Source organism: Pinus tabuliformis, chromosome 9 (assembly GCF_031772625.1).
Source record: "Pinus tabuliformis cultivar Carrire ecotype Pingquan chromosome 9, CPIR1, whole genome shotgun sequence".
Taxonomy (NCBI): Eukaryota; Viridiplantae; Streptophyta; class Pinopsida; order Pinales; family Pinaceae; genus Pinus; species Pinus tabuliformis.
Window position 1 is genome coordinate 858221532 of NC_142307.1, and position 13609 is coordinate 858235140.

A 13609-nucleotide genomic window follows, 5' to 3' on the forward strand; every position below is an offset into this window, starting at 1 on the left:
ATGAATAATAGACCCACTGAATAACATACCCACTGGTTTAAAAACTCTCTTTTCCAGTCTCAAGGGGGTCCCTTAGGTGTTGTATGTTTCCAACAAAACCATAAATCTGTAAAGAATCAAAGTTGATTGGCACACAAAAAGCTCAGTGTGAGCTGTTGCCCCTAAGCAGTCAACAACAAGGATAATTTCTTACCTATATTAATGCTCATTGAGATCAAATGCCTCCAACAGTATAACAATGAGTGAAGAATGACAAAACTGAAAATATGTGCCTGAGGTGAATCTGAAATCAAAATAACTACATAACTACGTAAAGATACTACAACTAAGAACCCTTACATAAAAACATGCTAACCCTTACTAGCAATAAAAAAAATGGCAATAACACAATGAGTGCCAAAAACAATGATTTGAGGACACAAAAAGTTAGTTGGGTTGAAGAAACTTAGTTATGTAAAAGCTGTTACAAAAAATAAAAGGAATAGCTCTTCCTAATAACTCATATTTTTACCAACTAGGATTAAAATGAATGCCATGAACAAAAAGAATGACAAGAACAATGAATTGAGGACACAGAAAGCTAGTTGGTTTGAAGAAACTATGTTATGTCAAAGATATTACCAAAATAAATAGGAATAGCTATTCCTGAAACCCCATATTTTCACCAACTATGAATAAAATGAATGCCAAGAAAAAAATGAATCCCAGGAACAATCATTTGAGGACACAACAAAATAGTTGGGTTAAATAAATAGTGTTATGTCAAACCTGTTACAAAATTAAAAAGGAATAGCTCTTCCTGATAACTCAATAAAAATCATTTAAGAATCAAATAAAGAAGTTTAAACCCTTCCAATAATGATTTTCAGATCCGAGATGTATTCAGCTACAATATATAGATACGACATTGATTGTTATTGCTCATTGATTGCAAAGGCCAATGAATTTCCTTGTTTTCTAATGCAATTTTTTAAAATCAGAATCTAGTGGTTACTTTACAGGTTGTTGTAGCCATGTCAAGAGTTTCTATTGCAAATCGTACAAGGAACAGGAGGCGGCGAGGGGTGAGGGGGGCCCAACTACGGTCCACTTCATCAGATGAGGATAGGGGGGGTGATGTGAATGCTCACAATGCGTCCAGTAATGTCATTGAAAAAGACATTGTGGTTGCAAATCATGCTATCCCACCATCAACCACAGAGTCTCCTTCAACCATAGTGCAAGGTGCAAGTTCAAAAAAGAAAATCAATGCCATCAGAGTCTGGACAAAGCAAGACATGCTAGTTGCAATTAATGACATCAAGTTTAATGGAAATTCAATCCATGCCTCTGTTAAAAACATGGTATCGTTGCCTCTAACATACATTATTGGATAAATGGGTTGAATAATACGAAGTGTAGAGGGCCTATTATAGTTATGACTGAAGAGGAGGAGGCTGAGGTGTTTGAGTGGTGTAAGGAGATGGCCCAATTGGGGCATGGGTTAGAGATTATACAACTTAAATCCACAGTAGCTGAAATCTGTCAGGGGAGGCCAAACCCCTTCAAAGATGGGTTTCCTAGTAAATCATGGTTGAATGGATTTAAAAAAAGGAATCCAAACCTTATGCTATGTACAACTAAGGGCCTTGACAGAGACAAGGCTTTAAATCTATGCTCTGCAATTGTGTCCAAGTTCTATAACACTATTTTTACTGCATATGAGCAACACTCATATGCCCCAGACCATATATGGAACTGTGATGAAATAGGCTTACAAGCAGGAAGGAATTGTGGTATGCGGGTAATTGCCAAAAGAGGGAGCAGAAATGTGCCTAAGATTTTGCCTAAGAGCAGGGAGTGGATCACTATACTTTCTTGTGTCAATGCAATTGGTTCTTCAATCCTAGGATTTTACCTATTCAAAGGTAAAACACAACTAAAAAACTATATACAGAATTGTGAACTAGGTGCATGCATGGCAACACATCCCCATGCATGGATGACAAAGGAACTATTCCTGAATTGGCTTTGTCATTTTGCTGCATCTGTACCAGGTGGTGTCTCGCCTGAAAACAGACACCTACTGATTTTAGATGGCCATGGAAGCCACATGGCTTTGCAGACAATTGAGGAGGCCAACAATTTTGGCATTGACCTGTTAACATTGTTGGCTCATACCACTCACAAATTACAACCCCTTGATGTCAGCGTGTTTGGGCCTTTCAAGAATTATTTCAGGATCGAGCGAGCTTCATGGATGGCAAAGAATCCAGGGGTGGAAGTAAAGAGGCTTGATCTAGCTGAGCTTGCAAGTAAAGCATTAAAAATGGCTCTCGCACCTTCTAATATCAAGGCTGGATTTAGGAGGACTAGTATATGGCCACTTAATGTTGATGCTCTTGTGCATGATACTTGTTGTAGCCAAGAATTTTATGTGGAAGGTCAAGAAGCAGAGAACTTACAAGACCATGTTGATGCCCAGGAAGATGTTGTTGTTGCTGAAGGTATAATGTCCCTTTATGAAGGGCACTTACATGGTGATGATGATGAACATGTGAATGGGACACAGTTCAGTCATGAACCAACTGTCAATGTCATGGAGGTTGTCACACCTACTGAACCACATGCCAATTCTGCATGTGATATTCCATATGAGGTAGACGATGAAGAGAATGAATGAAAACTTGATTTCAAATGATAATGCAACAGGATTAAACAATGAACAATTGAGTATGCCAACCCAGGTAAGCCCACCATCATGGTTGGCAGAGGCCATGATGAATATCAATCCACATAATGTGTCTACCACTGATGAGGAAAGCATGGACATGCCTTCACGACCATCAGAGTTGAACACCGAACTTGTTCATTATTTTGTGGACAATGGTTAACTGGAAGAGGAGCTTGTTCAGCATGAGGTACCTAAATAAGACAATAATGGGGGCAAATCAGCTGTACTGGAGGCTGAAAGCCAAGTGTCAGATCTAGGGAGCATGGGGAAAATTGCATATTACTTCATGCACTCCTAAAGCTACCAGTAGAGAGAGTGAAGGCCTCATCAAGGCACTCAACTGCAGATTGTATTCATTTGGGGAGGAGTTCATAGTTGCTCACATATGAAGGTTATATGAATTTATTGTTTGATTCTGAACATAAAAAAATGAAATTCAAGAAACTAAAAAGAGAAAGAAGGAGTTGGCCAAGGACAAGAGAACTATAAGGATTGCAGCAGCAGAAAATCGAACAAAGGAAAGGATGGAAAGACAAAAAGCAAGGGAAGATAAGGAACATCAAAAAAAAATGGCAAGGCAATAGAGGGAGGCAAGAAAGGTTCAAGAAGTGTTTGAAAGAGGAGGAGGGGTGACAAGTAGGGAAGTCTATGGTCCAAGCTAGTTTGAGGCAAATATGATGATATCCAATATGCTAGACCACATTGCAGAGCACACACCATGATACCAAGAGTTGATTAACATCCAAGTCCCCCGTTATCAGCCAGGGGTTCTGCCCACCTCATATACCCCTACCAATGTAGGTTTAAATCCTAACTTTGTTTATATGACACCTGCACCCAGTGTTGGGGTTAGTAACACAACTGGACACTTGGGTTACTCAGTCCCTCCATGGCTACAAGGAACAAATTGGAGTCAAGGATATGGCAACATTCAAGCACATCCTAATCAACCAATCTTGAGTAGTCCACCATACTTGGGTCAAGCAGGAGACTCAACAATTTTGGGCAATGCAAGAAATGGAGGCCATCAAGCATAGGGGTGGCATGAATTAATTTTTGTAACCACATCGCAATGTGAATTTGTAAGGACACGTGGGGGCTACATGCAGTGACCTGTTGAGCATATATGAGTACCGGTTCGGCAGGTGGAGGTAGGGTTTAGGGTTTGTTTAGTGTGAGTACCGTGTGCCTTGTTCATTGTTGCGTTCATTTCTGTTTGGGACCTGTTCTTGTCCGTTCGCTCTGCCGGGTAGTTGAATTTGAATTGGAATTATGATGAAAGTCAACATAATAATCGCAATGTGAATTTTGTAAGGATGCAATATGTTGATTGGTTTCATAGTAGAAGCTAAACTATAAACAATATTGAATTGGAATTGGAATTATGATGAAAGTCAACATAATAATCGCAATGTGAATTTTGTAAGGATGCAATATGTTGATTGGTTTCATAGTAGAAGCTAAACTATAAACTATATTGAATTTGAATTGGAATTATGATGAAAGGAAACATAATAAAGAAGGAAAATAAGTGAACATGAATCAAAAGTAGTTACCAATCAAAGGAAAGCTCTGCCCGGGAGCATGTGCTTGAGAAGTGCAATAGAAACGAACCCTCTGTCTACTCACAGAGGTAGTAAAAAAAAGAATCCCTTTGTTCTCACTAAAGGAAATTTAAGAGAAAATAATAGAAAGTAAAGATCAATTGAATACAGTTTGAAACAACATTGCAAAGGAAAAGAAGTAATTACTTAGTTTGGTAATTACTTGATGAAAGGCAACAACATAAATGAACTCAACTCCGAAGCTTTATAGAACATGCCACTAGAGAAAGCAATTACCACAACAACAAAAAGCAAATGTTCATTAACAACCATTTATAACAGATTATTGACTGAGATGAATAACACAAATAGATTATTGACTCAGCTGGATAAAACCAATGCTCATTAAGAACCATTTAGAACATATTCTTGACTCAGTTGAACAACAATCTTGGTAATTACTTGATGAAAGGAAAAAACATAAAGAAGGAAAAGAAGTGAACATAAATCACAAGTAGTTACCAATAGAAGATACTAATAACCAATAATAATAGAAGATACACAAATAATGCTTCAAGACAATCTCTTAAGAGTTTGTAATTGAACGATGTAAGCAAAGAAATTAATGGGCAAAGATTCTTAAGTATTCTGTTAGGAGTGAAATCTCACGATATGAATATGAAGAAATTGTAAATAATCACTAATTAGTTAATGTTTATTTTGACTTTGAATTTTTATAAAACAATTTATTTTGATTTTGAATTTTTATAAAACCTTAGAACAAACTTAGAACCTGGGAGCTGACCTTTTGAGCAGTCTAATCATCTTATTACAGTCTTACAACTTGCAATCTTACTACCTTAGGAAGAGTATGTCGATACTCTGATCATGCTAAGAAGATTAGGATCTTGAGTTCAGTCCAATAACCCTTGAGCTTTAACATGAGGATTATGATTAGGCTCCTTACTGAAGGCAGTCTTACAGGTGTATGATTAGTCAACCAGCTTCCATATCAAGTTGATACACCCAAGGAATTCATAGACACATGCCAACAGGGTAGTGAAAGTGAGAAAGATCACTTGAGTTCATTTTTCAAGGTTTAAGCTAAAAGAAAAAATTATAGAAACTTGTATGTGTAGGGATTCTGATAAATTAGAGGTTTATATTAAATAAGTTTTAATTGCCAAAACCAAAAAATTATTTTAACTATGTTAAGAGTTTGTAAATGAACGATGTAAGTAACGAAGTTAAAGAGCCAAGATTTATAAGTATTATGTTTGGAGTGAAATCACACAATATGAATATGAAGAAATTGTAAATAATAATGAAATTTTAACTATGTTAAGAGTTTGTAAATGAACGATGTAAGTAACGAAGTTAAAGAGCCAAGATAAATAATGCTTCAAGACAATCTCTGCAATTACCACTCCTCAACTCCAGAGCTTTATAGAACAAGCCACCAGAGAAAGCAATTACCACAACAACAAAAAGCAAATGTTCATTAACAACCATTTAAAATAGATTATTGACTCAGCTGAATAACACAAATGCTCATTAAGAACCATTTAGAACATATTCTTGACTCAGCTGAACGACAATCTTGGTAATTACTTGATGAAAGGCAACAACATAAAGAAGGAGAAGAAGTGAACATAAATCACAAGTAGTTACCAATAGAAGATACTAATAAATAATGCTTCAAGACAATCTCTGCAAGGCCCCAGAGCTATGACTCAAGCATAAATACTACCATACCATGGATCTACAGTGGTTGAGAAAACCAAAAAAATACCCATCTCATGCCTGGCCAACTCCAAACTCCAAAAGCAAGCATGTAAACAATTACCACAACAACAAAAAGCAAATGTTCATTAACAACCACGATAAAGCAATTACCACAACAACAATCAACCCTGCTGGCCTTTATCTAGCCGGAAACTACCTCCCTGCCCAGCAACTACTTCCCTACCCTTATCCAGCCAGCAAGCATAGATAAGGATGGCCCGTTAAAGATAATTACCGTCATTGATACACCTTTGTTTCCCATTCCATGCTACATTGCACATTGGTTATGGCGACGAGCGGTGGATGATGTTAGGGTTTCAAACTCAAGGTTTCATTTCGGCCTACCACTCTATGGTCACATTATAACAAAAGGGTCAATCCCGCCTGGATGCAAACAAGTTAAGCTCTATCACCTCTAGTCCTGATGGCTGGTATGTGAAGTGATAATTTAGTGAAATAGGAAGGGAAATCTTTCCCATGCCCAATTTTTTGTGAATTAAGACCTGAGGCTCTGTAGTCCCAAGTTCTCAATCAACTCCTAGATAGAGAAAAAATACACAAGGTTGCATCTATCATACCATCTTATTCCTTCAATTATTTTCATTACTACCAAGTAATATACAAATAGAGAGCATGAGTTATCACTACAGCTTCTTCGCCACCCACATATTGAAGACCACAAACACAAACAAGAAAAAGAAAGCAGGAGTCGATGAAGACCCAAACTCAAGTGAAGACCCGAACGATGAGAACGAGGACATCGGAAAACCCTCCAATTCAATGTTGTTGCTCAATGAAACCTTTTGAAAATAGGATAAGACATCGGAAAACCCTCCTACTAACTAACCTGCAGATCTCATAGCATGAGTTATCACTACAGCTTCTTCCACACTACTTCTAAGACTAAAGCTAGTCCACCAATCAGTGCCATAGGGCTGTCAAACCCACTAATTGTAAAACCCACAACCCAAAACCCAAAAATTAGCCAAAACCCACACAGGTGAAAACCCAACAAACTGAAAACCCATAAATTAGCTAAAACCCACAAAACCCACACAGGTAAACACATACACAAGCATAAAACAAAGGCACAATATTCCAATGGAGGCTAAATGTGTTAAAAAACACAGTATTTCTAGCTGGTAGGACAATGTCCTACCTTTTTTCTCCATGCCAGAAAGCCACAAGAACCCCAGATGCTCCAAAAACAGTAGCTCAGACTGCAACAACCTGCAAGACAACATCAAAATGGTTAGATAGGGACCAAAAATCAGATAAAATGTGAAATTGCAGCTCATAAATTGAACTACAAACCTGAAAAATCCGTTCGGAGCGCGAAACAGCCATGTCCAACACTGAGCCGAGCTAAATTCGCCACAGGGATAAAGGCAGACGAATAACAAGCCCATACCACCAGATGGGAAGAAAAACCAGGTGAAAAAACAAGACGAAATGCACGAAAACAACCGAACAAGATGAAGAATGACCATCTCTGCTGGTCCATAAACCACCACCCGCATCACCAAAGCCACTACCTGCATCACCGACGACCATAATGGTAGTGACCGCCATTGGAGCAGTGATGCTCAACTACCCGGCAGAGCGAACAGACAAGAACAGGTCCCAAACATAAATGAACACAACAATGAACAAGGCGCACAGTACTCATGGTAAACAAACCCTAAACCCCGCCATAACCTGCTGAACCGGTACTCATATACGCTCAACACGTCACTGCATGCAGGGGTTACGTGTTGTACAAAGGTTGACTTTGCCAACGTGGCAGGAGGGCCCGTCGACATGGAGGTGTTCGCCTAATGGCGTCCCTCCCCTATATAGATTGGAAAAAATGGTTAGGGAGTTGATTTTGTTTAAAACTCTGTTAAAAAAATGTAATTTTAAAGTTTTTAGTTTATCTAATTGCATTTCAAAAAAAGAAAACTAGAAAATTAAATTTATTTTTATTTAGAAATGCAATTTAAATTTTGAAACTTCATCAAAATTTGTATAATAAGATTTAAGTGAGAAGATGCAATTTCACCAAAATTGTATAATCATATTGAAGTTTTAAAAAAATCCAAAATTCTTATCGTTCAACTACACTATTTTAAAATAAAACAATAATGGAAAAGGGATAAATAATAAAATTGAGTACTTTTAAGTGTGATTTTTTGGAAAGTTTTCTAGTTTATTTTCGGATCTAATTTGGGATTCATTAAAATCACAAATTTGAATGGTGAACTCTTCACAATCAAAATGCCTTAGTTTTTTGACAGTGCTGAATTCATATATGTAGTCAAAATAATCAGTTTAAACAAAACAAATCAAGATTTGGCTACAATTTTTTCACTAAATTCCAGCCAAAAATCCACCAAAAACTTTGAAAAATCCTACTTAAAAACTACTATTTTTAAATTATAAAATTACATATTCAAGTATTACAAACTCTAAATTCTCCAAAAGGTCAGGTGCACCAGCATTATTGAAACTCATGACACTGGCAAAGAAATGGCCTCATGTAGATACTGGCTTTAAAAGTATCTCCTCCTACTGACATTTTTGCTTCAACTCTGTCTTTTCCTTAATAATATCGCATTTGTAACCAAGGGTTTCCTTTGCACCATCGAATCCATTTGTGAGCTGGGCGGCGAGTAAATAAGGACGATTTGCTTTGCCAAATTCTTATGAGGGTGGCTGGAAAATGTGAGTTTTGATTATCTTATCTAGACACTGTCAAGCTTGAACAGCCACCGATAATTTTGACACAGCACTCCTTTAGTTTTCTTGGCAAGCTGCAAGCATAAATAGCTTTATCATAAATGTTGCAAAAAATCTTGATGTAATAGAGTTTATTCTAAAATTATTTATTATAAATGTTGTAATCAATCTTGATGTGATAGGGTTTAATCTTAAATTTTGTAATGCTTGTCTGGGTGCCGTCACTTATCCCAACCATCCTCAGCCTCTACCAAAACAATAATTCAGCATTCCATTGAAATTGTCCTGATTCAGGGTTTTCTGAGGCTTTGGTTGGATTCAGTAAAGTCCAAACCCTTTGGGACAGTAACCGTGGTGAAAACATGAGTGGAACCACGATGTCTGCTGGAATTATACCGGGATCTCTCGCCCGAAAGAAGGGTTGTTGACCGTTCAGATCAGGCATCAGAGGCAGCTGCAGAGAATTATGAAACTGAAGCTAGTAGAGATGAAAACAAATGCCATTATCGGCAGATAAGCTCAGGAAAATTTTGTGGCTATTTACCCTAAGTGTTGATAATATATCACTTCCCTTGATTGCTTTCCAGACTTGACCTCTTATTTTATCCCGAACTGAGAAGAGCCAAATTTTTTGGAGAAGAAGGCCATGCTACCAGCATGCGAAGTCATAATTATAGGATTGCGTGAATTGCCAAAGGAAGAGGATTTCTTAGCTGGAATGATTTCTCAAACCAAAATCTTGAGCTATGCCACAAATAAGGAAAGAGGGGCCAAAATTAATTAGTTTGGCATTAATTTAACCCAGATTTAAAATCATGACGAGCAAAGACCATGGATATAGGCAGCCAGATGTTTTTAACGCAAGGACAGGACCAAATATAGTGATCAGCAGGCTCATTCGAGAACATGGGATAGATATTAAGGCCCTGCTGATCCCATGTACTTCGGGCTTAAATGAATGCTAGCTACTCTCCTATTCACAAAGTGTACCTTTAGCAAAGCAAATTTTCGCTAAATCCAGTCTCACTCAGCTTGTTTCCTAGATTAACAACTGAATGTTTTGATTCCAATAAAGAAGTTTTGAGTCGACCCTGGGAAATAAAGTTATAAACACACTGCTGTGTTCCATACAAGCATAGATTTTTATAACCAAAGTAGCCAGGCACAGTTAAGATACTGTGATTGGATTTCGGCAGTCAACATCATACAATCCAGTTACTTGTTGAGAGTCTGGATTTAAACATTGGCTGGCAACCAGTTTATTCCTTACCCATATAATGCTGATAACCTTCAAAGCCTGCATCGTGCAAGTTCAGATTATGTAAAACCAAAACCTAATAGGAAACTTGCAGGGCTTCCTGCAAAATTTGCCAGGAAGAAACAACTATGGAAGTATTTTGTGTCTATTCCACAGCCCTTGATAAAAAAATATTTAGATTGGAAATTCAGAATTCGTAATCTTGGCCACTGAAGCTATCGAATGCATCAATAGTCCATCCTTTCAAAATGTTTCAAACACATTTACCTGATCCCATGCTACATGCTCTCAATTCTTTATATTCCACCTGTATTGAGAGTCGTTTCTGATGATGATAATGTAATATTTCATGAAAAGTTTTGTATATATATTCTTCCAAAGCATATTCCAAGGCAACCAAAACCTATCAGCTTTTGACAATTAAAACAACCAGAGTATTAATGGAGGTTTGAGGGAAAAAGTATTATGAAATTTCTACCCAGCCTAAAGTCAAAACCTAAATAACTGAACCTCAAATTCCATGAAGACGATTTTTCGTTTTAAGTAGTGCAGTCTTTAAAATAAAGGTAATGAAGCCATGCCGATGTTCTCTTCTGAAATTCGGTTAGACCTTCCGTGAGTCAAATGAAATAATATTAATAGCCCAAGTATTTCCTTGTAAATTGGTAACACTAGAACAAAAACGCACTCAGGATAACAAAACTATCAGTCTGATGTATTCCTAACATGTATGTATTTATATTTAGATTGATATTAAGATTGAAGGCTGATACCTATGGACTGTGGCTTTTGTTAAAGATGCCATGGACATGAACCCAAAATGTCATGAATCGAGCACAACCTGGAGGCAGGACTCCCAAACGATAAATGAATGTAGTCTCCATTTTTAGTTAGGAGTCCAATGTTAGTACTTTACTTCACCTGCTAGTGAATGAGATATTTTCTATAAGAAAATTCCAAAGATCCACAGATGGATTTGGAAAACCAGCTGATACGACAAAAAAAAATTCACTCCATTTTTGTCTCTTCTTCTGTAAACTTTGAACCCGCAATATGCTAAAGCTTAGGAAGAACAAAAATAATGACACAAATTATTACCTTGTAACATAATCAAGGGTATTGAAATATTATTTCAGTTTTGGTGCAATCTAAATGAATCAGAAGAATGCATCCTTCCACAGAACCATCTATACAATACTGCTACAAATAGTATACACTTAACATTAGGGTTTTGGTATTATTTGAACCAGAGGGTAGAGAGGTTACCAATTTCGAAAGCAAGGAAAGAGCTTGTACTTCAACAATAATAAGTGCCCCCACCAACCTTCCCGTCATTCACGAACTGAAAATCACTCTCTGTTCTGAGAATGCCTCTAGGAATGGAATAATGCTTCTTGCATCTTATAGATTCATGCAAACTGCCTCTCTAGAGGACAAAACCTTTTTTTAAGGCCCTTTTTTATTGAGGGTAGAATGAACTTATTTTGAAGTGGATCCGGAGGTTGAATTTTATTTGGAAGGCGTCCCAAAAAGAAGGAAAGAAAAAAACTAATAAATGTTCATCTGATCCTCATTGAAAAATCTTCAATTTTATCCCTACTCCAAAGCTCGTTTCAGCTAAGAAAACTCCCTCTGGAAAAATGGATAGCCAAGGTAGATGATACAAAGGCATTGGACACCTAAAGTAAAGTGACCTGTAATCAAATTTGTTAGAGCCCTACTTGTCTGGTCAGGCTGTGGGCCAGATAACAAATGGGGTTTCCCAAATGGCCCGCCAAAGGAAGAAGAAGAAGATGACGGAGAAGCATATGCAGAGGGAGGTATATATGATGATGGAGGGTTAAGAACTACATTCGGTAGTGTTGGAGGAATTGCAAGGAGAGGAGATGATTGTGGGGCAGGGGAAGGAACTGGGGCTTGGGGAGACTCAGACATTTCAGGGGATTGTTTACCAAACATTTCGTGAGGAAGGAGAACCTTAGACACTGCAAATACTGCAAGGGGTTTCTGATCAAAAACTGTTTGTGTTATAGAAGCTTGAATAATACCTGTATTCATAGCCACTGAACCATTGACCCTTGTGATGTTTAGGGTATAGGTCTCAGCTCCCATTAACTCTGTGGCCAATGTGGGCTGAACTGGATTCACTATGGATTCCAGAGATCCAAGAGGATAATAGGAATGCAAAACATGGTACTTGAGAACCACAGCCTTGTTTTTGGCTGTCAGTCCTTGCAATGTATAAGGAGGAAGGGCTGAGAATGAATCATCTGTTGGGGCAAAGATGGTAATACCAGCACCTGCTTGATCAAACTCCAACTCTGAAGTAATCCCAGAAGCTACCATCATTGACACCACAAAGTTGAAGTTCTTGGCATTCAGAAGAACATCTGTAACATTGATTGCACGGTCGTTATGTTGGGATGAGGGCAACAGATCAAACCCATAAGGTATAAGCATGTTACTGATACTAAAAATGCTGATGTTGTAAGGAAATGTCTTGACAAGCCTTATGACCGTGGCACTGAAACTGCTTCCATAAGGAGCAGGTGCTTTGATTCTGACTCTTCCATTTTTCTCACAAGTTATGTTAATTGACCCAGAGTTTTTAGGTGCCCTTCCTGTGGTTTGATAGAGAGTGGTTATGAGTTCCCCCCCATAGGTCATTTGGCGGAACCTATCCCAATCCAAGTATTCCAGAAGCACATGATACTGGAGAACATATTGTATCTCCATTACTGGAAGGTTTCCTCTAAAGCTGGCAATGAAATTCTGCAAGATTGAATTGGACAGGGCCAGTATTGTGAGAGATGTCCCACGGTTTATGTCTCTGGCCACATTGGTGACTGTCAATAGTTTGTTGAAGGTTTCAAACTCCTGGTACCTCCACAAAAATGTTGTGATGTTGAAACCGGATGCAGCTGCTGATCCTGCTGAAACCACCCATATCAAACACAAGCAGCAATAAAAGTAACGACAGACCAATTGCTCCATATTTTCTACAAGCCCTGCCCGTTTGATGCTCACAACCAACCTTTGAAGAATCAAGGGGGTCCAATATAAATAACAATGCTGCCGAGATGGCTGTAACCCTGATATCATTTACTGAAGTAACTAAAAGTAATATATGTATTAGCAGAACCCAATAAACTAAACTATTATAGAATCCAGGTAATACTGCTCCAGCATCTTTTAGTGCACCAATATTACGAAAGAATGACATGGTTTCCCACCTTTTCCTCAATGGCGCCTCATGCCTGAGAAATCGGCCGTATAGAAATGGACTATCGCTTTAAAAGCTGTGAGAGGGATCGCCTTTCATTCCATTACAGCACAGCAGCAACTACATGGACTGTAGTTAATGTGTTCAGCTTATATACTTTCGGGCTTAAAGATGATATAGGTCCATGTAGTTAATGTGTTTAGCTTATATGCTTTCGGGCTTAAAAATGATAAAGCCTATAGCCTTAAAGTTATAAGCAGCATGGCCAGTGGCCATAAATCTCGATCATGGACTGGGCTTAAGATCAGACGATGCAGCAGCAACGGTTCCATCAATCAAAATCAACAATGACTGTGGTCGTTGAATAG

The 13609-nt window shown here is 38.0% G+C and overlaps 1 pseudogene; it reads right to left on the reverse strand.

The window, feature by feature from the left end:
- Positions 1 to 11146: 11146 nt before the first annotated feature.
- On the reverse strand, positions 11147 to 13272 carry LOC149151493 (fasciclin-like arabinogalactan protein 4 pseudogene; annotated as a pseudogene).
- Between the last annotated feature and the right edge of the window lie 337 nt (positions 13273 to 13609).